This window comes from Hordeum vulgare, chromosome 2H, assembly GCF_904849725.1.
Source record: "Hordeum vulgare subsp. vulgare chromosome 2H, MorexV3_pseudomolecules_assembly, whole genome shotgun sequence".
Taxonomy (NCBI): domain Eukaryota; kingdom Viridiplantae; phylum Streptophyta; class Magnoliopsida; order Poales; family Poaceae; genus Hordeum; species Hordeum vulgare.
Window position 1 is genome coordinate 393,587,845 of NC_058519.1, and position 21,797 is coordinate 393,609,641.

Genomic DNA, 21,797 nt, shown 5'->3' on the forward strand with positions numbered 1-21,797 from the left:
TAGATGGTTGAGGTCACCTAGGAGCCACATTCCATTGTGGTGAATCTTCATGGTCTTGTTGGGAGCCTCCAAGCTTTGTGTGGAGATAGCCCCAACCTTGTTTGTAAAGGTCTGATCGCCGCCTTCAAGGGCACCAACAGTGGAATATCGGCATCTCACATTGTGTGAGGGCGTGAGGAGAATACGGTGGCCCTAGTTGCTTCTTGGGGATCATTGTGCCTCCACACCGCTCCAACGGAGAAGTACTTCCTGCTAAAGGGAAGGAACTTCGGTAGCACATCCTCGTCTCCACCGGTTCCACTTGCGGTTATCTGTTACCTTTACTTTGTACTTGTTTATTGTTGTGGTGTATTTTTTGCTTGCACTTGTTATCCTTGTGGTTAGCATCATATAGGTTGCTCAGCTAGTTGTTCACATAGGGAACCTTTTGTTGCTAACGCTAATTTGTTAAGACAAGCTAAACATTGGTAGTTGCCTATTCACCCCCTCTAGTCAACCATATCGATCCTTTCAATTGGTATCACACCCACGTCTCTTTATTAAGGGTTTTACCACCCGAAGAGTATGGTTGGTGATGGTGAGGTTCGGCCCGAAGGGTCCGAGGCCGTGGAGTTGGTTTCGGTCACACGATACGATTTGAATGAGTCCGTGGCTTCACTCAAGACGTCCGTGATGACCGAAGTTAAATCCATGCTTAAAGAATTACTTGAGGGGATGAAGAATTCTCCCGACCCGTTTCTTGTGGTTAAACCCACCTCATTAGTGTCGGAGGCCAATTCCGACAAGGAAGCGGCTAAAGGTACCCAAACTCCCTCCCCTCATGACAAGAATGGGACGGGGACTTTTGCCTCGGTTCCCCCTCCCCCGGTCTATGGAGGACCGGTTCCTACACCGCATATTAATAACCTAGGACCTCCTCAAAAACTTGTTAAAGGTGAATTCACTAACTGGGTTTTTTCCATCAAGTCTATGATTCAAATGATACTTGATGGAAAAAACCCAGTTAGCGAACAAGGCTATTACCCTCATGATCCTAGGAACCTTGCTCCAAGAGAAGAGGCGGACAACCAATACAATCATTCAGCATTGTTCATCCTTCAATCTGCGGTTCCACCACAAGATCTCCCACATCCGCGCCCCTTAACTCATGCAAAGAATTGTTGGGAGCACATCATGGTGATGTACAAGGGGAGCTCGAGCATTCAACGGTCTAACTTTGAAGTGGTCCTTGATCAGGACGATGAGTTTGTGATGCTAGAAGATGAGGACCCCCATGATCTCTATCGAAGGGTGACTGCCCTCGGTGTTGCTCTCCAAGACCATGGGAGCAAAGATACGGATGATACTTGGATCAAGCCCAAGTTTCTCAAGGTCATCATGCCTTTCAACAAAGCCATGTCTTCTGTCATTCGGGAAAGACCAGATTTCCACTCCTTGATCGCAGGCGAGGTGTTGGATGAATTCATTGATAAGGATATTATGAACAAGACTGCCGACAATGCCCTTGCTCGTGTTCAGCCAAAAACAGCATCACCCAACCTTGCCTTAAAGACCAAGGCCATTGTTTATGAAGAAGAAGGGGAAGAAGATGGCTGCCCTGAAGACACAAAATATGCTTATCATGAGAACATGGCTCTTGCTTCAAGGCTGTTTTGGTGAAACAAAAGAAACTTAAGGACCAACTGCTCCAAGGACAACTCAAGTGGGTCCAAGAACGAACAACGAATATGGACATGCTACAACTGCGGCAATGTGAGTCACTTTGTGGCAGATTGTCCTTATGAGAAGAGGGAAGACAACGGGGGCAAGCTCATTCGCAAGGACACACCCAAGTCTTTCCGTAGCAAGAAAACCTTCACCAAGAAGACTCATCCAAGGGGCTTGGTGGCCCATGAAGAGTACACCTTCGATGATGACAAAGACGATACAAGTCGTGAGGGGATGGCAACGGCTACCGTCACCATTGCCACTTCCTCCCCCCAAGGTATCTGTCTTCGGCGCCACCAACGAGATCTGTATCGCCAAGTGCCTCATGGCCAAAGGTATCAATAAGGTAACCCCAAGCATCAGGACCACTCACACTACCTCTCCTTCTTTGTTAGACTTTGTTGATAATAGTGAGGTAGTGGAACTTGATGAAAATGAGTTTCATAAATTCTTGTGGAAGATCAAAGGTGAAACCAAAAGACACTTTGTTGCTCTTTTGGAACAACTTGGTGAAGCCAATGATCTCATTGAGACTCATGAGGATATTATCTCCAAGTTGCAAGAACATAGTCGTGATTACGCCGATGAGATAGCAGGACAATCCTTTTCTCTAGAAGAAGAGTGTGGTCTTTGTTTGGCTCTTGAGGAGTCACACAACGTTGATCATGCTAAATTACAAAAATATCTTGATCATTCTAGTGTTCTTACTCGGGTGCTTAAATCTAAGAAGGTTGCACTTGGGGTTGGCCATGATAGACTCAAGGAAGAATTTGACATACTTGACAAGGCCCACAAGGCCTTCAAAAGTGCTTATTCCTCCATTAAGGAGTCTCATGATCAACTCCAGGTAAAACTAACCAAGGATATTTATACTTGTCCTCTTTTTCTTTTAATTGATAATTCTTGTGATACTAACCCTTGTTGTCAGGATGTGCATCTTGTGGAGGAGAATGCCAAGTTGAAAGAACAGCTTGAAAAGGGCCTTGTGACGTGCATCCAAGGCAAGAAAAATCTAAATGATCTTTTGAGTAATGAAAAGGAAGTTGTAGGAAAGAAAGGACTTTGATTTGCACCCAAGTCTAAGAAGAAAAAGAAAAATAAGACCAAGCTATCTTCATCTCTCAAGGACATCTTTGTCAAAGAGGGGGAGAGTACTCATAAGAAGGTGAAGAACAAGGAAGGGGGTGACAATGCCAAGAAGGGCAAAACCACTCCCACCAACACTGCCGACGATTTTAACCCCTCTTATGTTTTATGTCGTGCTAGTGATGGGGATGTTTATGCCAAATTTGTTGGTTCTTATTATGAGTATATTGAGTGGGCTATTTGGGTTCCTAATACCCTTGTTTCTAACATCAAAGGACCCATTAAAAAATGGGTACCTAAATCCAAGCATTGATCTCTTGGAGGAGTTTGCTTCTGGTGGAGTGTCATGGTTGCTCGATAGTGGAGCAACAAATCAGATGACCGTGAGCAAGGACTTGGTGGTGGATGTGCATCCAATACTATCTATGCCCACCCATGTCCAATTTTTTGATGCTTAAACATCTAAGTTGATGGGATTTGGTAAGGTGGTCATCTCTCAAGATTTATCTATAGAGAAGCTCATGCTTGTTGAGTTCCATGCATACAATTTCTTTTCCGTTTGTCCGCTTGCAATTATGGGCTTTGCCACATTCTTTCATCCTGATGTCGTGGTCCTTTTTTGGAGCAAGACTCTTAAAGTAGACTTTGTTGGATATGTCGAGAATGGTCTCTATGTAGTGAACTTTTTGGAGCAACCTACTAAGATTGCAACTTGTCTAATGGCTAAGGTTGATATGGGTTGGCTATGGCATCGCCGACTAGCCCATGTCAATATGAGAACTTTGCAAAGTCTCCTCAAAGGGCACCATGTTCGTGGACTAACAAATGTGAGTTTTGCAAGAGATCGTGCTTGCAGTGCTTGCATTGAAGGAAAGCTTCATGAAACAACTCACTATCCCACAACTGTCATCTACTCTAAAAGGCCTTTGGAGCTCCTTCACTTGGATCTCTATGGTCCTCCTTCTTTTGATAGTCTTTGGGGAATAAAGTATTGCTTGGTGATTGTGGATGACTACTCAAGATACACGTGGGTATATTTCTTCAAGAGGAAGAGTGAGACTCAACAAATTGTCATCGACTTTGCTAATGAATCTCAACGTCAACATCAAGCAAAGATATTGATGATTAGAAGTGACAACGGCACTGAGTTCGAGAACTACACCTTAAGTGAGTTCCTTAGTGACGAGGGGATCAAGCATCAATATTCCGCACCTTATACCCCCCAACAAAATGGTGTTGCGGAAAAGAAGAACTGGACGTTGATGGACGCGGCAGGAACCATGATGGTGGAATTCAAATCTTCGTACAACTTTTGGGCTGAAGCCATTAGCACCGTGTGTCATGCATCCAATCGGCTCTACCTCCGCAAAGTCTTAAAGAAGACTCCGTATGGAATTCTTACCGGGAACAAGCCCAATCTCAAGTACTTCCGGGTGTTCGGTTCTAAGTGTTTCATACTCAAGAAAAGTGTCCGCTTGTCAAAATTTGAAGCTAGAGCTCAAGAGGGCATATTTGTTGGTTATGCTACAAACTCTCATGCTTACCGTGTTCTCAACAAGTCCATTGGACTCATTGAGGAGATGTCTAACATGGAGTTTGATGAAAATAATGGCTCCCAAGTGGAGCAAAGTGGTCTTTGTGATGTAGGGGATGAAATTCCTCCTCAAGCCATAAGAAGAATGGGGATTGGTCAAATACTCCCCATTGAGGAATCCCTTGTGGCCGAAGGAGAAGGACAATGCTCTACTCAAGTGGAGCCATCACCCTCGCTAGACCCACATACTTCCGAAGAACAAAGTCAAGGCCCTCAACCCAACGAACCAGATCAAGGACAAGATCAACCTCATGAAGATGGTGTCGCACCAAATGATGTCCAAGATCATGCTCGAGATTCCGAGTCTGCTCAAGATCAAGTGGAACCCCAAGATCAAGTGCAACCACAAGATCAAGGGCATTCTAGTGAGAAAGCTCAAGACGGTGCCCAAAGTGTTCAAGAAGAAACCCCTAAATTATCAAGTAGGGAAGTCATGAAGCGTCGTGCTGGCGGGATAGCCAACAGGCACCGAGTTCGACAACATATCTTCTAGAATGTGCTTGGCATTGACAATAGAGGGGTAACCACTCGTCAACAATTATCAAACTTTTGTATGCATCACTCGTTTGTTTCATGTGTTGAACCCCACAAGGTACATGATGCGCTCGATGATGAGGATTGTCTTGAAGCTATGCATGATGAACTCAACAACTTGGAGCCCAATCAAGTTTGGGAATTAGTGCCAAGGCAAATGGAGGAACATAGTGTCATTGGAACCAAATGGATCTTAAAGAACAAGAAGGGTGCAAATGGTGTTGTCATTCTAAGCAAGGAAATACTGGTGGCGCAAGGCTACTCCCAAGTCGAGGGTATCGACTACGGTGAAACCTTTGCTCCTGTCGCTCGTATTGAATCTATTTGCATGTTACTTGCTTTTGCTTCTCATCATGACTTTGCAACAAATGGATGTGAACAGTCTTTTTCTTAACGGTCCATTAAAGGAGTTAGTATATGTTAAACAACCCCCGGGATTTGAGGATCCCAAGTTCCCCACTCATGTATACAAATTGAGGAAGGCACTCTACAGTCTTAAACAAGCCCCGCGTGCGTGGTATGAGTACCTTGCTGAGTTTTTGCAGGTGGGTTTGAGATTGGGAAAATTGATCCCACTCTTTTTACCAAGAAGGTCAAAGGGGATTTGTTCATATGCCAACTATATGTTGATGATATTATATTTGGATCTCCTAAGAAATCTTTCAATGAAGAGTTTGCTGCACTAATGACCGAGAAGTATGAGATGTCGATGATGGGAGAGTTGAAGTTCTTTCTTGGGTTTGAAATCAAACAAGGAAGAGAAGGTACCTTCATTAAACAAGCCAAGTACACTCAAGACATGCTCAAGAGGTTCGAGCTTGAGGAAGTCAAGCGAGACAAATTTCCCATGCCAACCAAATGCAAGCTCGACAGTGATCCCAATGGTAATGCCGTGGATCAAAAGGTATATCGCTCCATGATTGGATCCTTGCTTTACCTTTGTGCATGTAGACCAGATATCATGCTAGGTGTGGGAATCTGTGCACGGTTTCAATCCTCACCAAAAGAAAGCCACTATGTGGAAGTCAAACGAATCTTTCGATATTTGTCTCATACCCCAAACCTTGGCTTATGGTACCCCAAAGGAGCAAGCTTTAGTTTAGTAGGTTACTCTGACTCACATTGGGCTAGAGACTGAGTTGGAAGGAAGTCAACCTCTAGAGGAAGCCAATTCCTTGGTCGTTCTTTGGTAAGTTGGTCTTTGAAGAAGCAAAACTGTGTGTCACTTTTTTCCATCGAGGCTGAGTATGTAGCAGCCGCAAGTTGTTGTGCTCAATTATTATGGATGAGGAAAACTTTAAAGGATTACTGTGTCACTTGTGACAAAGTGCCTCTTTTGTGTGACAATGAGAGTGCAATCAAGATATCTCTTAATCAGGTGCAACATAGAAAGACCAAGCATATTGATATACGTTATCATTGCATTCGAGATCATATCAAGCGAGGAGATATTGAGGTCCTCTTCATCAACACTCAAGAGCAACTTCCATATATTTTCACCAAACCTCTAGATGAAGCAAGGTTTCGCAAGTTAAGGCATGAGCTAAATATCACTGGTTCAAATAGATTGAAACCATGCACACCACACCTCACTCATCATTATATTCCATTCTACGTGTAGGCATCGATATAGGGGGAGTGTTGTTCTCTCAATGAACTCCTCCTCCCCATATTATGCATAAATTGATCAAGTCTTTCACATTAGCCATTGTTGCTGGCACTTGTGCTTCAAAGACGAGTCGTGGTCATGAACCCAAGGATAATTCTTCGCAGTGTCATAACATTTGTCTCGAACATTGGTGGCTTCGGCCACCGCCCTCTCTTGATCCGAAGATTCGGTTCTGTGTTCTAGTGAGTATGTGTCTCTTCTTATCTTCATTTGGGTTTTTCTGTGTTTTATCCTTGTTCACTGGCCAAGTTCAAGTCCTTTTTATTGTCGAGGAGAGTAGAGCTAGTTTTCCGGGGTGTTTTGTCAACAGGGGAACGGTACTACCGGCCCCAGCACGGTAGTAAAATTTACTACCGCTTGGCGAGTGGTACTACCGCTCTGCCAGCAGTACTACCGCCCCAGCACGGTAGTAAATTTTTACTACCGCTCGATGAGCGGTACTACCGCTGGCCAAGCGGTACTACCGTAATGACAGCGGTACTACTGCGCCGCCATGAACTCAGGGGTTATTTTAGGGCAGGGGTAGTTCTTTCCCCCCTTACCCATTCATCCCATGTTCTTCTGCTTCTTCTCTCTCTCCTCTCTCAAGTTGCTGCCCAAGGCACTCGCCGGATCTTCTTCTCCGGCCACCCTTCTCCGATTTCGTTAGGTGTTATCCTCTCCATCGTGCCATGGACCTCGGTACTGCCCCTCGTTCCCTTCGTTTTTGCTTAGTTTTTGTTGAATCTAAGGTTAGGGCATGTATGTGTTCTTTCCTTTATGGAACCATATACTCATGCTAGAAGGAGTGGGGAGTTCCTGGTTGGTAGATCTTTCATGTGTAGGGTATTTTATGTGTTGGGGTCCCCGGTAATACCAGATCTAACAGTTCCATTGTCAGATCTGGCACTACTGTCTCCCGTGCGGTACTACCGCTCCTCCTGGAGCGGTACTACCTCTGTTAGAGCGGTAGTAAAATTGTACTACTGCTGGAGTAGCGGTACTACCGTTGTCAGGGAGGTACTACCGCTGCCAAAGAGGTAGTAAAATTTTACTACCGCTCCAGCGGCTGTACTACATCCATTCTTTAACACATCATTGTACCGTCTCTTCTTTGGGACTTTCTGTTGCGTCTTGATCTTTGCCTTGACTTCTTGTGTCCTTTGTGTTGTGTTTGCTTTTTGCGTGTCATAGGTGGTGGCTCTAGGCGCTCTAACCCACCTCGGGATGCCAGTTCCAAGCATCCCCGCTCATCAAATGTCCCTGAGGGTTCTAAATCTCCAAAGTGCAATTTTAAGAAGACTTCTCAGAAGCCCAAGAACGGTGTTGACTGGGATGCCATGCCACTTGCAGAGTTTCGGCTTCGCGGAAAGGTCAACCGCTACACCAGCAATAGTGTTGAGTTCCCTAGAGGTGACCTATTCTAGACTAATGACCAGTTTCTTATTTATGAAGACGTCATGAAATCGAAGAAGAATATGTATGTTCTTGCACAGTGGATTGATATCAACCATATGAAGAGAGACCCTGCATACTATGGTGATGCTCTGTCCATTGTGGAATAACTTCAGATTGAGGAGCTCTTGACTTTTCAGCAAGATTTTGATTATCAGGTAGTGGCCCATTTCTTAGGTATTGTTCACTTTCACACTCATGACGACCGCACCATGACCTGGCTGACAAATGGGGAGTCACTGTCTGCTAAGTGGAAGGACTTCATGGACCTTATGAATGTCCATGATGAGGGGCTTGACCACCCAGTTGGCTTGCATCCACATGCTAACCCTACTACTCTAGCAACGGAGAAGTTGTTGCCATACTATATTGTGAAGGACACCACACCTGGTGAGGTCTCCTACGTTATGAACCCTTCTCTAGACGTCAAGCATCGTATTTTTCGCAAAACACTGTTTCCACTAGTTGGCTACAAGGACCAGGTCCACTAATACCTGGTAGACATGCTTATCATGTGTCAGAAAGGGCGGACTCGCTCCTTGGATCACTGGATGTTTCTCATGTTATGTGGAGCGAGCTTTACTCCGCAGTCTTCAACCATAAGGTCCCAATCTACGATCCTTACCTATTTTACCTCATCAAGACGACGTGGGCCAAGGCATTTCCAGCTATTGAGTTTCATGCTCCTATGTTGATTCGACACGAGCCCATCAAACTGCGTCAAATGGACAAATGGGACAACACCACAAATACACCTGCTTCCACTAGGGATTCTGATGAGGATGAGGTTGTTGTTGACGATATGGCGGTTCTAGAGTCACGTGTGCCTTCATCTGCTGAGCAATCATGGGCCAAGAAGCTCACAAACAGGATGAAGACCTTGTTCTGCATGCAGGCCAAGGGACAGTACCGGACCCATGTCGCTCAGAAGGAGAGACGTCAGCGTGACCATCTGATTATGAGGAAGCTTGATGTGCACATCTCCAGTGTGTCTAAGCGAGAGATCACCCCGGGAGCCTGAGTGGATGCAGAAGAACAATCTGCAGTGGGGTGCGTCTCACAAGGACTGTGAGGAGGAGAACAAAGACGAGACATATGAGAAGTATGTTTAGGAGGAGAACGAAGACTGATGGTTGTGTTCTCTCTAGTTCGCGCTACCACCTATATCGTAGGTGTCCTCTCTGCCTTTTTGGTGTCCCGATGCCAAAGGGGGAGAGACTGTAGGATTTGCAAGTTTTCTCGTTTTCATGGTTTCTTTAATTGTTGAACTTTAGTTGCTTTGCTGGTTGACTTTGTTTTATGGGTGAAACTATGAGTCGTCATACTTTATCATATGATTTGAGACATATGCTATATCTTCCCTATCTTTTATCTCATTATTATCTAGTTTATTAGTAGCTTGTGAGTCTTATTATCTTGTGCCCTTATCTTCATGCTCACATGCTAGGCCTTGCTTCCATGCATAATGTTTACTCTATTATGTTGCAAGGATTGCTTAGTCTATAAAATCAATGGGGCGTGCTTTTTCTTTGGTTGTGTGTAGGTATGCACACATCCAGGGGGAGCTTGTCTCTAGTTTGTAGATTTTGGGTTTGCATATGCTTTCTCTATACCCTTTTTGTGCAAAGCTTGTATTGTCATCAATCCACCAAAAAGGGAGAGATTGTTAGGCCATATTTATCCCTAAGTGGTTTTAATGATTGATGTGAATGCTTGTGTGGACTAATCGTGTGCATTGAGCATTTCAGATAATTCATGTCTAGGCACAAGACGATTCGATGCCCCTCGGAATCTCTCGAAGACGGCTGCTTTCTATGTTTCTCTTTGGTGGATTTGAGTCGTAGGAAAGCCGTACTATTAAGAGGGGGTCCGCGTCAGAAAGGTTTGGGTGGAATCATCACATACACATTTAGTGCACCACCTTTCCCTTGCTATAATGGAGCTCCATCCTTATCCTTCATGCCTATGCAAAAGGGCCAGCGGGGTAGTGATTTTTTACTACTGCTCCAAGAGAGGTAATACCGCCATCGAGGCGGTAGTAGTTGTTTACTACCACTCCGTCAGACTTTTTGTGCAGCCTTTTCCCCCTCAGTAGTATCGACGATAGTATTTTCTTACAACCGTGGTTGGTGAGCTGAAGAACGGTAGTACCGCTCCCAGAGTGGCAGTACGGCTTGGCTATTGTTGTGGTGGGTGGGTAACGGTTGGATTTTACCCCCCCCCCCCCACTATATATAGGTGTCTTCTTCCTCTAGAATCTTACCTTTGACCTCTCTAAGCTCCATTGTTGCTCCTTAAGCTTATTCTTTCCCGATCTCACTCCCTAGCCAATCAAACTTGTTGATTTTCTAGGGATTGCTTGAGAGGGCCTTGATCTACACTTCCACAAAGAGATAATTGATTCCCCCCTATAATCCCTTGCGCATCTTGTTACTCTTCGGTTTTTGAGCACCCTAGACGGTTGAGGTCACCTTGGATCAACATTCCATTGTGGTGAAGCTTTGTGGTCTTGTTGGGAGCCTCCAAGCTTTGTGTGGAGATATCCCCAACCTTATTTGTAAAGGTCCGGTCGCCGCCTTAAAGGGCACCAATAGTGGAATCACGGCATCTCGCATTGTGTGAGGACGGGAGGAGAATATGGTAGCCCTAGTGGATTCTTGGGGAGGATTGTGCCTCCAAACCGCTCCAACGGAGATGTACTTCCTGTCAAAGGGAAGGAACTTCGGTAACACATCCTCGTCTCCACCGGTTCCACTTACGATTATCTCTTACCTTTACTTTGTACTTGTTTATTTTTGTGGTGTATTCTTTGCTTGCACTTGTTATCCTTGTGGTTAGCATCATATAGGTTGCTCACCTAGTTGTTCACATAGAGAACCTTTTGTTGCTAACGCTAATTTGTTAAGACAAGCTAAAAAATGGTAGTTGCCTATTCACCCCCTCTAGTCAACAATATCAATCCTTTGAGCTGCCCTAACCCTATACTGTACAACTACGATGGATAATGTGGAAAAAATGGCTAGAATTTAGTGTAGAGATGAGAGAGTTTTCGTGCGGGGATAGAAGGAAAGAGGGGAAGGAGAGAAAGAAAGGCATAAGGAGAGGAAGAAGGGGAGGGGGGAGCGGGCTGGCTAAGATCGGGTACCTATCAGCCTCAACCTATCGGCTAAGTGAGGGCCGATTATCTCCCCTCTTAGGATGAGTGGGCGCGAGCGACGTAGCCCGGCCAATAGTCGGCTACCACATGGCTGACTCAGGGCTAATCGACTACACCAAGGCCGACATGAGGTACTCGCCTACGGCAAGGCCGACTGAAGCCAGTCGGCTTCGGTCAGGCTGAGGCCTTTATATCTTTTGAATTTTTCAAAACGATGCTATATTTTTGAAATTTAATAAAAAAACCAATATTTTATTGAAAAAATAGACACAATACGCACGCATGTAGTGTCATGCAATATGGGCGCTCTGGAGCGCACTACGGTGCACTCGTGCAGTGTAGCCACCCCATCCTAATGCTTTCGACCACCTCGGGTAGCCCCTGCATGCCCGTCGCTGCACCTCCATGTCTAGGACACGCCATGACCCTATCCCCCTCCTGTGTCTCTCTCCCGCCTGCGATGTTCCTGGCACGTGCGCCATGAGTGCCCGAGCGCTCCAATGAGTCCATCCACATCCGCGAGCCTCTGGTGATATGCAGCTCCCCCTCTTACTCTTCCTAGGCATAGGCCACGCCCACCAAATCCGTTGACATGCCTTGGAGCTCCCTCGTGGCCCCTAGCCTCTCAAGTGTCACGTTCGTGGATGTTGTCCATGGTGAGCCCGCGCCCGAGCCGTTTAAGTTAGGTCAAGGCTCCCCTCTGCACTCCATCTCTTTGTCTACATACCAAAGACCTTCCTGGATGATCCACTCGAGCCTTGAGCTCTAGTTCCTCCGCCACACCCGTCATGTTGCCGCCTCAGCATCGACTAAATATGTAAAGCCCTGAGGCCCCCTCTCCTCTAAGCCTCACCAGAGCGTCTCTCGCGTCTCTTGACTTTCTCCCTACAATCCCTCCGCTTTTCTAGGTAGCCGGAGCACTGATAACCCACAAGTGTAGGGGATCGCAACAGGTCTTGCGGGTAAGTTAACCCAATTTATTGATTCGACACAAGGGGAGCCAAAGAATATTTATAAGCTTTAATAGTTGAGTTGTCAATTCAACCGCACCTGAAAGATACTTGCTTGGCAATGAAATATTAGTAGCAACGGGGATATGAAAGATATTGTGGCAACACAGATAATGGTGACAAAGCAACGAAAGTAAAACAACTAAAGTAGAGTAAGTGGTAACTAGCAGGATTAAAATACTGTAGGCTTGGGAGATGGATGGTTGGTCATGGATGAGAGATATCATGTATTTAACTTGGGGCAAGGCACATAAAAAAGTTATGATCATCTAGGCAAATATCAAACATTAGGCATGTATCCCAAGGTAGTCTTGCGTGCTTGCAATAAGAACTTGCACAAAATCTTTTGCCCTACCATCCCACTACCAACGGGGCCAAAACGAACTTATGGAGATTAAGGTGCTCCTATCAAAGACCATCGGAACAAAGCATTAACAATCATTGGATACATGGAATCCGCCAACTATAGTCTATCCCCTTTGGTTTCCCAAGCTGTCACCATTGGGATTGCCGGTTCCGGAATAAAATGGGAGCATACCACTCATAGATAGGATCAAGAACACAAATATATTCATGAAACATAAGGTATTCATATCAGAAATCATGGCACTCGGGCCCAAAGTGACAAGAATTAAGAGTAAGAAGCAGTAGCGAAGATGATAAACACCATAGTAGATGATAGGCAACATGCCCCCAACAATCCGACAGACTATTACATGATCTAACTCATCCAATCCCTACCATCCCCTTCACCTACAGCAGGGAGTTACTCACACATGATGGGGGAAGCCATGGAAGGGTGATGTAGTGGTGATGGTGATGACGATGGCGACGATTTCCCCTCTCCGGAGGCCAATGCAGCCTCCAGATTAGCTCTACGAGAGAAGAACCGAGGGTGGAGGCGGCTCCGTGTCGAGAACTTGCAAAACGACTTATGTTATGGGATTTCTCCGTCACGGGTAAAAATATGAGCCAAGGTACGGCACCATAGGAGGTGGACCCCACCCAGGCGGCCTCCCGGCGCGGCCAGGAGGCATGCCGAACCCACAGGTCGCCTGGAGGCATGGTGGCCCCTGCTGGCCCATCTTCTGGCCCAGGATTGCTTTCAGTGCGTGGATTTTCTCTATTTTTTATTGGAGTTTTCCGGGACGCCTAAAAATCCATTTTCCTGCACACGAGAAAACCATACAAGCAGCTGTGCTGAAGACAACGCCAGCCCGGGGTAGTTTCGTTCAAATCATGCAGGAATGAGGCCAAAACAATAGAAAAAGTGTTTGGAAAAGTCGATACGTTTGAGACGTATGAACTCCCCAAAGCTTAGCATATTGCTTGTCCCCAAGCAATTCAGTTGAACGAACTGGACGCGACAAAGAAAACTTTGACAAACACTTTTGCTTCATTAGATGTATATAAGCATACACTACGAACAAGTCCAACAAGTATTGAAGCAATGCTACAAATACAATGCACGAAGCAGTCTTTTGATCATGTGAACAGTTTCAAACAACTAAGAATGAATAATATGCAACCAAAAATCATGAAGAGATCACAATGCACATGACTCGGACATACTAGAGTGGTATCTCGCTAGCCCCCAAGAGTGAAGCAAAGCAAAAATGCAGACGCTCCTTCGGAGTCTTAAAGGAGACTAGATATAATTATTTCAGAATGAGTAATATCACAATCATGCAGAATACAATGTGGTGCTTTTGTACAATGTACAAAACACTCAAAATGACAATTATGCTCTCTATAGTTGGTGCCTTTTTTATAAGAAGAGGATGACTCAACAGTAAAGTAAAATAGATAGGCCCTTCGTAGAGGGAATCATTGATTTGCAGAGGTGGCAAAACTTGAGCTTTTAAAACAGAGATGAATCATAATTTTGGGTGGTATGCTTTCATTGTCAACGTAAAAACTAAGAGATCTCAATATATTCCTTGGTAAATACTTTATAGGCAGTTCCCAAACAGAATAGTAAAGTTTTTACTCCCCATCCACCAATCGATCACACTCCACGGCGGGCCGAATCCACGGGTACCATCCATACAAACAAAAATCCTGGGGAAGTTTTGTTTCATTCAATTTGATTTGACTTTGAGTATGGAACTAGGCATCCCGGTTACCAGCCACTTTCTCGTGAATGATAGTGAACCAACACATATCTTGAGAATAACCCACTTAGAATGGAAGATACTGATAGCCCCTAGTCACTACATGAGCGATTCAGGCATACAAAAAAAATATTCATTTGAAAATTTAGAATATGGCACATGCAAATTTACTTAGGACGGCACCTAAATACATCATATAGGTAGGTGTGAGGAACTCATATGGCGCAACTGGTTTCAAGGATTTTGGATGCACAAGTAGTCAGTCCGCTTAATACAAGCGAAGGCTAGCAAAAGACGGGGAAGCGACCAACTAGAGAGCAATAATGGTCATAATCATGCAGAGCGACAAAGCAACATTGAATCGGGCATGAAAGTGATATAACTATTCTGAAATAAAAAGATCATCAAGGCTTGATAGACTTCTAGTCATAAACATGTGTAAGCATGTGCCAAGTCAATCCAAAATTCTCCGAAGGGAAATACCACTCCAATATGCCAAACCATGAACAATGCAATGCATGCAAATCATTTCAATAACATATTATGCACTCCAGCTATTTTAGACACGTCACAAAGAAAGCATGAACTATTGGGAAAGCATTGTAAACATAGCACTATGTCGCTACAAGCTGGTCTCTAGATCATAAGTACATGCATATGTACAAAAGTAGAAACAAATAGAGTTCATACCAGCTTTCCTTGTTGCATCCCTTCCGCCGATCTTCGTCATTATTGCATCGTCACTTGCACGATCGAACATAGAAAGATATAATCAAGTGCAATTGCAACCATGACGTGAGCTAAACTCTGTAAACAAAGCAAACTAAAGAGAGAAAGGAAATCTTTTTGGGTTTCCAAAGGTTAAAAGAAAGTAAAAGAAAAGAGAAATGTTTTTGTTGTTTTTGCAAAGAAAGAACAAAGAAGAACAGGAAAAAACACCGAAAAAATTAAAAAGGAAACCACGGATGATACAATGCAAGGGGAGAAGAGTACGTACTTCTCCAATCTTAGGCTTTTGGCCTAAGTTGGGCTTGGTTACTACGGACTCCAGGAGCTCCCTTCGGCTCCGGGGTGTACGGGTAGCTCTAAGAATCGTACGGGGCCTCGGGCACGTATACTGATGCCTGGCTGTCCTCCCAAGAAGAAGGCTCTTCTTCCTCGGGAACAACCCCCTCCATGGGGTTGTGGAACTACTGCTGGATCACGAACTTGTCCAGCTCAATCAAGGTGAAGGACCATCCGTTCTTGCTAGTGTAATCAAACAAAAGTGGTGCAGGTAGACGGATCTCACGAGTAGTAAGCTCGCCAAACCTCATAATATAAACAAGGTTACCATACTCAGAAGTCCTAGTAACAAACTCATGCCTCTTCATAGCGGTAAGATCAAAGCTTATGAATGAAAAAGGCATATCATCCATGCTCACTACAACAGGATCCCCCCTTCAGCAACGCATCAATGTGTTTCCGAATGTCCATATAAGTGTTGGTAAGGTCTACACCAATGGATTAATATGCGTTGCCGTAGGTGGCGTTGGAAGGGTCTACAACAACACATACACATCCGTTGGAAACCAACGTGAAAAAGCGTTGTAAGATAGCAACATATATAGTTAGAGCATAACAACACTTCAGATGCGTTGGTGATTACCGTGTAAGAATGAATGATGACATGTACGTTGGTGATTACCCTGTAAGAATGAATGATGACATGTACAAAACAGATCATTACAACGCGCAAAGTGTCATGGTATAGCATGACCAACCAATTACTGGTATTTTGTAAATTCCATATTGTATATATAGCCAGTAAGGATTATTAGGCCGATGTAAATAGTGCACAAGACCAACAATATATTAAGAAAGACCTCATATATTAAATAAAAATGTTACATTACAACACATCATCCGAGGAATAAATGATATAGAATACATAATATATATATGATCTGCTCTAACATTGACCATTGAATGACACTTAAAACATAATGTAGAGCTATCTGGTAGTAGCATCAATCTGCGCCTTGAAATAAACATCTTGGCCATGCATCAACCATTTGTCCTGTCAATCTACATCAACAAAAACTGTGATCGGCCATGTACCATTACAGAAATTAGAAATCATGTTAATAATGTAATAAAATTAAGAGGGTCAACATACATAGGAGTAGAAAGAGCACCATTCTTGTTTGGATCTCCCAAGCTCTTCAAAAATGCTATACTGCCAACCTATTTCAAAACCAAAAGTAGATAACAACAAGTTCCAATGCAAGCAATTGAAATCCTCATAGTCATATATCTATAGAGTTGGCATGGACAAATTTGTTCCATTGAATTGTTGTTTGTGCGGGAGATATTTTATGCAACATTAGTATAAAGTATGATTAAGGATCTAGGAAACTGAGATAAAGAAGAAAAGAATGAGAAGATATATGTTACACATTAACCAACTTTCTTGCACTAGCACCTTTTGAGATACTAATGTTCTAGCCAACATGCTAATAATAAGAAGAAAAATAACAAATAATACTTGAAGAACAAAGTTGAATACTAACATGGTGAATGAGAACGTACGATGTGTGTAAAGGAAACCTGTAACCGTGGGTTTTGTTATGTTTGTGCTCAATTTCCTGGTCCTAATGTGTAAACAACAAATCATTACAGAATTCTGAAAATTATTGATGGTGTTATTATTGAAATGGATGCAGCATTGGCAAGATATCATGACTAGGAATGAACCAATGAATGCAAAGAGGCCTACAGGTTGGATGCGAGTACCTGTAGCTACACATGGGACTGTATTACTGCATACCATCTACTGATGAATGGTGCTAACCAATCATTATAGTTGATTTTAAATTACATGGGAGCAAGGCAAATACAGATCACTTGAGATCCAAGAACCATTGCATTGCCTTCTTGCCATTAGTTAGAACTCAGCCATGGGGCTAAAAAGACTAGATATAGAACATTTAACTCACAAGAGAATGACCCTTATATTTCATAAACTGAACTAGGTTGCGCCAAAAAGGTATTGTCAGTGTTTCCAGAGTTCATTCTATTGTGGATCAACATTAAACTTCTTTTGGAAATCTTCTCATGGTCTTGGACATTTTTTCTCAGTTCTAGAAAAGTGAACAAACCTTATCTACACTAGCATTTACTTCCCTTGTTGCATAGTTTCATTGTGGAGCAAAGTTCTTTTGTTGAGTGAAAAAATATATATACTCGGATTGGCAAGAATAGTAACCAACATTCATATTTCAAAAAGTACGATAATAACATTACAACTTCACTTTGTTGGGTCCCGAACAGAATATAAGTGATCGTACCTTATTAGTAGCAGAGCTTATGTTTGATTGTTGTAACTCCTTATCATTAAAAATAATTTTCTTGCTCTGTAGTGGAAAGGAACTTGTAAGTATTTTCAATATAATACAAACAAGAATACATTAATGCATGAATATATTAGCACTTTATTTTGTTGTCCAATGGTACCAAGTTGTGGACTATGACGATCACCATGAACTCTGTGTCGATCTTCTTTATTAAATAGGTTTGATTTACTATTACACTTAGCAATGCATGCTCTTTTTTAGTTTTTCTTTGTTAAACATCCTCACTCATGTATTCATCACTGCATTTTTCAACAAGCAATTTACCTATTTCACTCATCTCTACTACAGGACGAAAACTAAAATAAATGAACATGAATTAGATCAAACTAGGTTGTAGTTGGCCTAGTATTGCTTTCTATTTATGTCACATAGCACTCTTTGGAGCTAATAGTCGTCGCTCACTAAAATTGCAGATTCAGTCAATCATTTTTTCTTTAAACTAGAAGAGTATTTTACAAAAGCCTGTAGTAAATAAGCTCCAGAGCGAAAAATGAAGTATATGGAGGAAACAAAGCACCAGTTGATTTTCCAATTTAATCTCAGTGCATGCACCATGTGAATCAGTACATGCATATATTAAACGAAACTAGCATGTAGTTGGGTAGTATTGATTCTATCAATGTCACTAATCACTCTACATGGCTAATAATTACTGTACCACGCAAAAGTGGCATATTCAGTTAATCGATTTTTTGTTCTTTGCAGAATTAGAAGATTTTTTTCCAAAAGATATGAAAGATTGAAGCCCAAAAATAAAGTATGTAGCAAACAAAACATCGTGTGATCTGTCCAATTTAATCTCAGTGCATGCATCGTGTGAAGGAGTATGTGCATATGCCCCGTCAGATTAAACCTTGTGGAAGCAAAACAAATGCATAATGAGATGTGATCATCCTCACAAAGATATTGATTAATTATCCACGCACATAGTAGCAAGAAATTTAAAACCAATTGTATCACAAGAAATAACTATTGAGAAAAAAGGGGGGCGAACATTATTCTGAATTAACACATACATACAAGTGGTGAATCACCCAATCACACATCCAAATAAATCAAGGTCGCGTACATCATCCCCTGATGGCCGACAAATATTCTTCCATGTCACGATGCCATACCACACATAGAACTAGAGATGCTAAGAGAAGAGACCACGAGTGCCTTACTGAACCATCAACATTAGAGTCGAGGTAGCCAAGGCGATGAAGCACGCTCGATCCTGATATGGTAGCAGCGCGTCCGGATCTGCGCTGGAGACCCATGGTGATGTTGCCAAGGCGGAGGATCCGAGATGACCAATGATGGGAGCCGGGCCAGTGAGCTGGGGCGCGACGGGCGTCGCCGTGGTGGAGAATTGGAGAAGAGCAGGGGGCGGGCGCGATGAGCTGGGGGTCACTGAATCGGAACCTGACCGTGAGTTGCCGTGTTTAAAAATGTCGAAGGTTTTCGTCATCAGAGGCGGCGGCGGCAGCGTTGGTGTCGTGTACAGTTCGTGCGAGAGAGGAACCATAGGGTGATTGGATGCGAGATATTTGCACGGTGGGAGGTAGATATGGGGAGGTTAGCTATTCGTGGGAGGTGGGTGGTTGACCCAAACAACACATATTATCAAATCGTTGGTATGGATACGTTGTTGTATGGGGGTTCTTGTTGTAGTGGCTACAGTGCGCCCGAGGTGCTCGAGGATAAGCGTGGCATAGATGCCACCAATTGAGGCCCTTTGCCGCTGTTAGCAACGAGGCGACAAGCAATCAAAGCACCAATATTATACGTGCTCTCTCCTAAGAGAGCGGATGCCAAGATAGAGAGATTCGGAGCCGAAATGTTGCTCGTATTGTCACGAGCTAACACCCCTCGAGCAAGATAGTATGTGAAATACCTGATGTGGGGAAACAAGATGTTGGAGATCTTCCCCCGGTGAATGTCTTGCGGATCCTTGCTGCAAAGGGAAGCGAATAGGGATTTCAGCTCGTAGGGCTGAACTTTTATTTTGGTCATCTTCCCGACATTCTGCACACCTATAACGTCACAAAATTCTGCCAAATACATGGTAAAGATATCCTCATATAATCGGAATTCAATCGTGGAAGTTTTATCATTATATCTAAACCAGTTGACAAAATAATAGGTGAGCTTTGGATATTGTGGCACACGTCATGTTACGAGACATGTCAAACCTACAGCTGCACAGAGGTTATCAAACTCATCTTTAATACCTGCCGCCTTAAGGAAATCTGAACACGGGTATGCCATAGCACGTGTCGTGTCTGTCTCGTGGAAAAACTCTAGTGGCACGATATCATCCTTGTAACTTGTCCTCACAGTGGAAGGTGAAGCTGCAGCTCTAGTTAGTCTATCGGTAGGCTCGGGTGTCTTCTTCCCAAGCCATCCTTTTGATTTTCCAAACAAACTCATTTATGAAATTTTTGGTGCATCACAAAAATGAAGGTTTAAGAAAAAATGAGTTGGTGCAAACTATTCTACTCACTTCCCTGATGCATAAACTTGTGTCAAAACTTCATAGATAAATTTCTAAACCTGCATGCAAGCTCATATGAACAACACCAAGAACTCCTAAATACTCACAGATAAGACTACCATCAAAATTCTAATTGGAGGAGTGGAGGAGTCACATACCAAGGAGCAAATGCTCAAATTCTTAATGCAAATGATGGGTTGTAGAGAGAGATCTAAATTTTCCATCAAGAACAGCAAGAACTCGAGCTCCGGGAGGAAAATCGGGATTTTTGGAGTGAGAGAGAGAAGGGAGGAAGAAGTACCTGGAAAGGGGACCACGTGGGCCCAGGCGACCCGTGGGCGTGGCTAGAAGCCAAGCCGCGCCACCTGGCCGCCTGGACCAGGGGTGGCCCCCCTGGTTGGCCCCAGGTGCCCCTGCGTCTCTTTTATGATGGAATTTGTTTTATAATTTTTCTGGAATTTTTCTGACAACTTCACTTTCGAAAAAAAATCGAAGTACCGAAAGCTGCAAAACTTCCGGAAAGCTCGAAGCAATGGTTAAACATATGAAGCTTAAAAACCATAAAACTTTGGTACATCAAGGAGGATGAAAGATAAAAGAAATGAAAACATAACTAGCTTCTCTTTTTACTCATATAAAACATATTTGTTAGCAAGGTTGATCAAGTCTTACTACCAAACATGTATTATATCGAGCACAAAGTTTCACTTCTTATAAAGCAATAATGGTACCTTTATTTTAATGGATATTGTCCCCACCATAATGGTTTTGTATTTGTGGTGCACATGTAGAGGACAATCCCACTCTCCAACCTTCACGGTCTCAATATTCTCAATAGAATTAAGGCCATGCCTTTTATCAATCTTCTTCTAAAAATATACCGTGTGCTCCTTCTCATTAACATTGAAAGTCACCTTTCCTTTATTGCAAAAAATAATAGCACCTGCGGTGTTAAGAAAAGGTCTACCAAGAATAATAGACATGCTCCCATCCTCAGGCATGTCAAGCACAACAAAGTCAGTAAGGATCAAGCAATTAGCAACTTCAACAACAACATCCTCACAAATACCAACAGGAACGGCCGTTGACTTATTAGCCATTTGAAGAGAGATATCTGTAGGGATTAGTTTATCTAGACAAAGCCTTTTGTAAAGAGAGAAAGGCATAACAGTCACTCCTACACTGAGATCACATAAAGCAGTTCTGACATAATTATTTTTTATCGAGCAAGGAATGGTGGGTATACATGGATCACCAAGCTTCTGACGAATCTTACCACTAAAAGAGTAATTAGCAAGCATAGTTGATATTGCCTCATTAAGAACTTTTCTTTTATTAGTAACAATATCTTTCATATACCTCGAGTACGGAGGCAACTTAATAGGATGAGTCAAAGGAATTTGAATAAAAAGAGGTTTCATCCATTCTCAAAATTTATTGTAATGCTATTCTTCTTTGGTTTTGAAAGACTTACCTCGGAAGAGAATTGATTTCTGTACCCATGGTTCTCTTTCCTTCCCATGTCTTGTTGCAACAAAGTCTTCTCTAGTATACCTCTTGAGCTTGTCGGGTGCTTCTTCTTCTTGTACCTTAGGAGGATCATTCTTCTCATTATCTT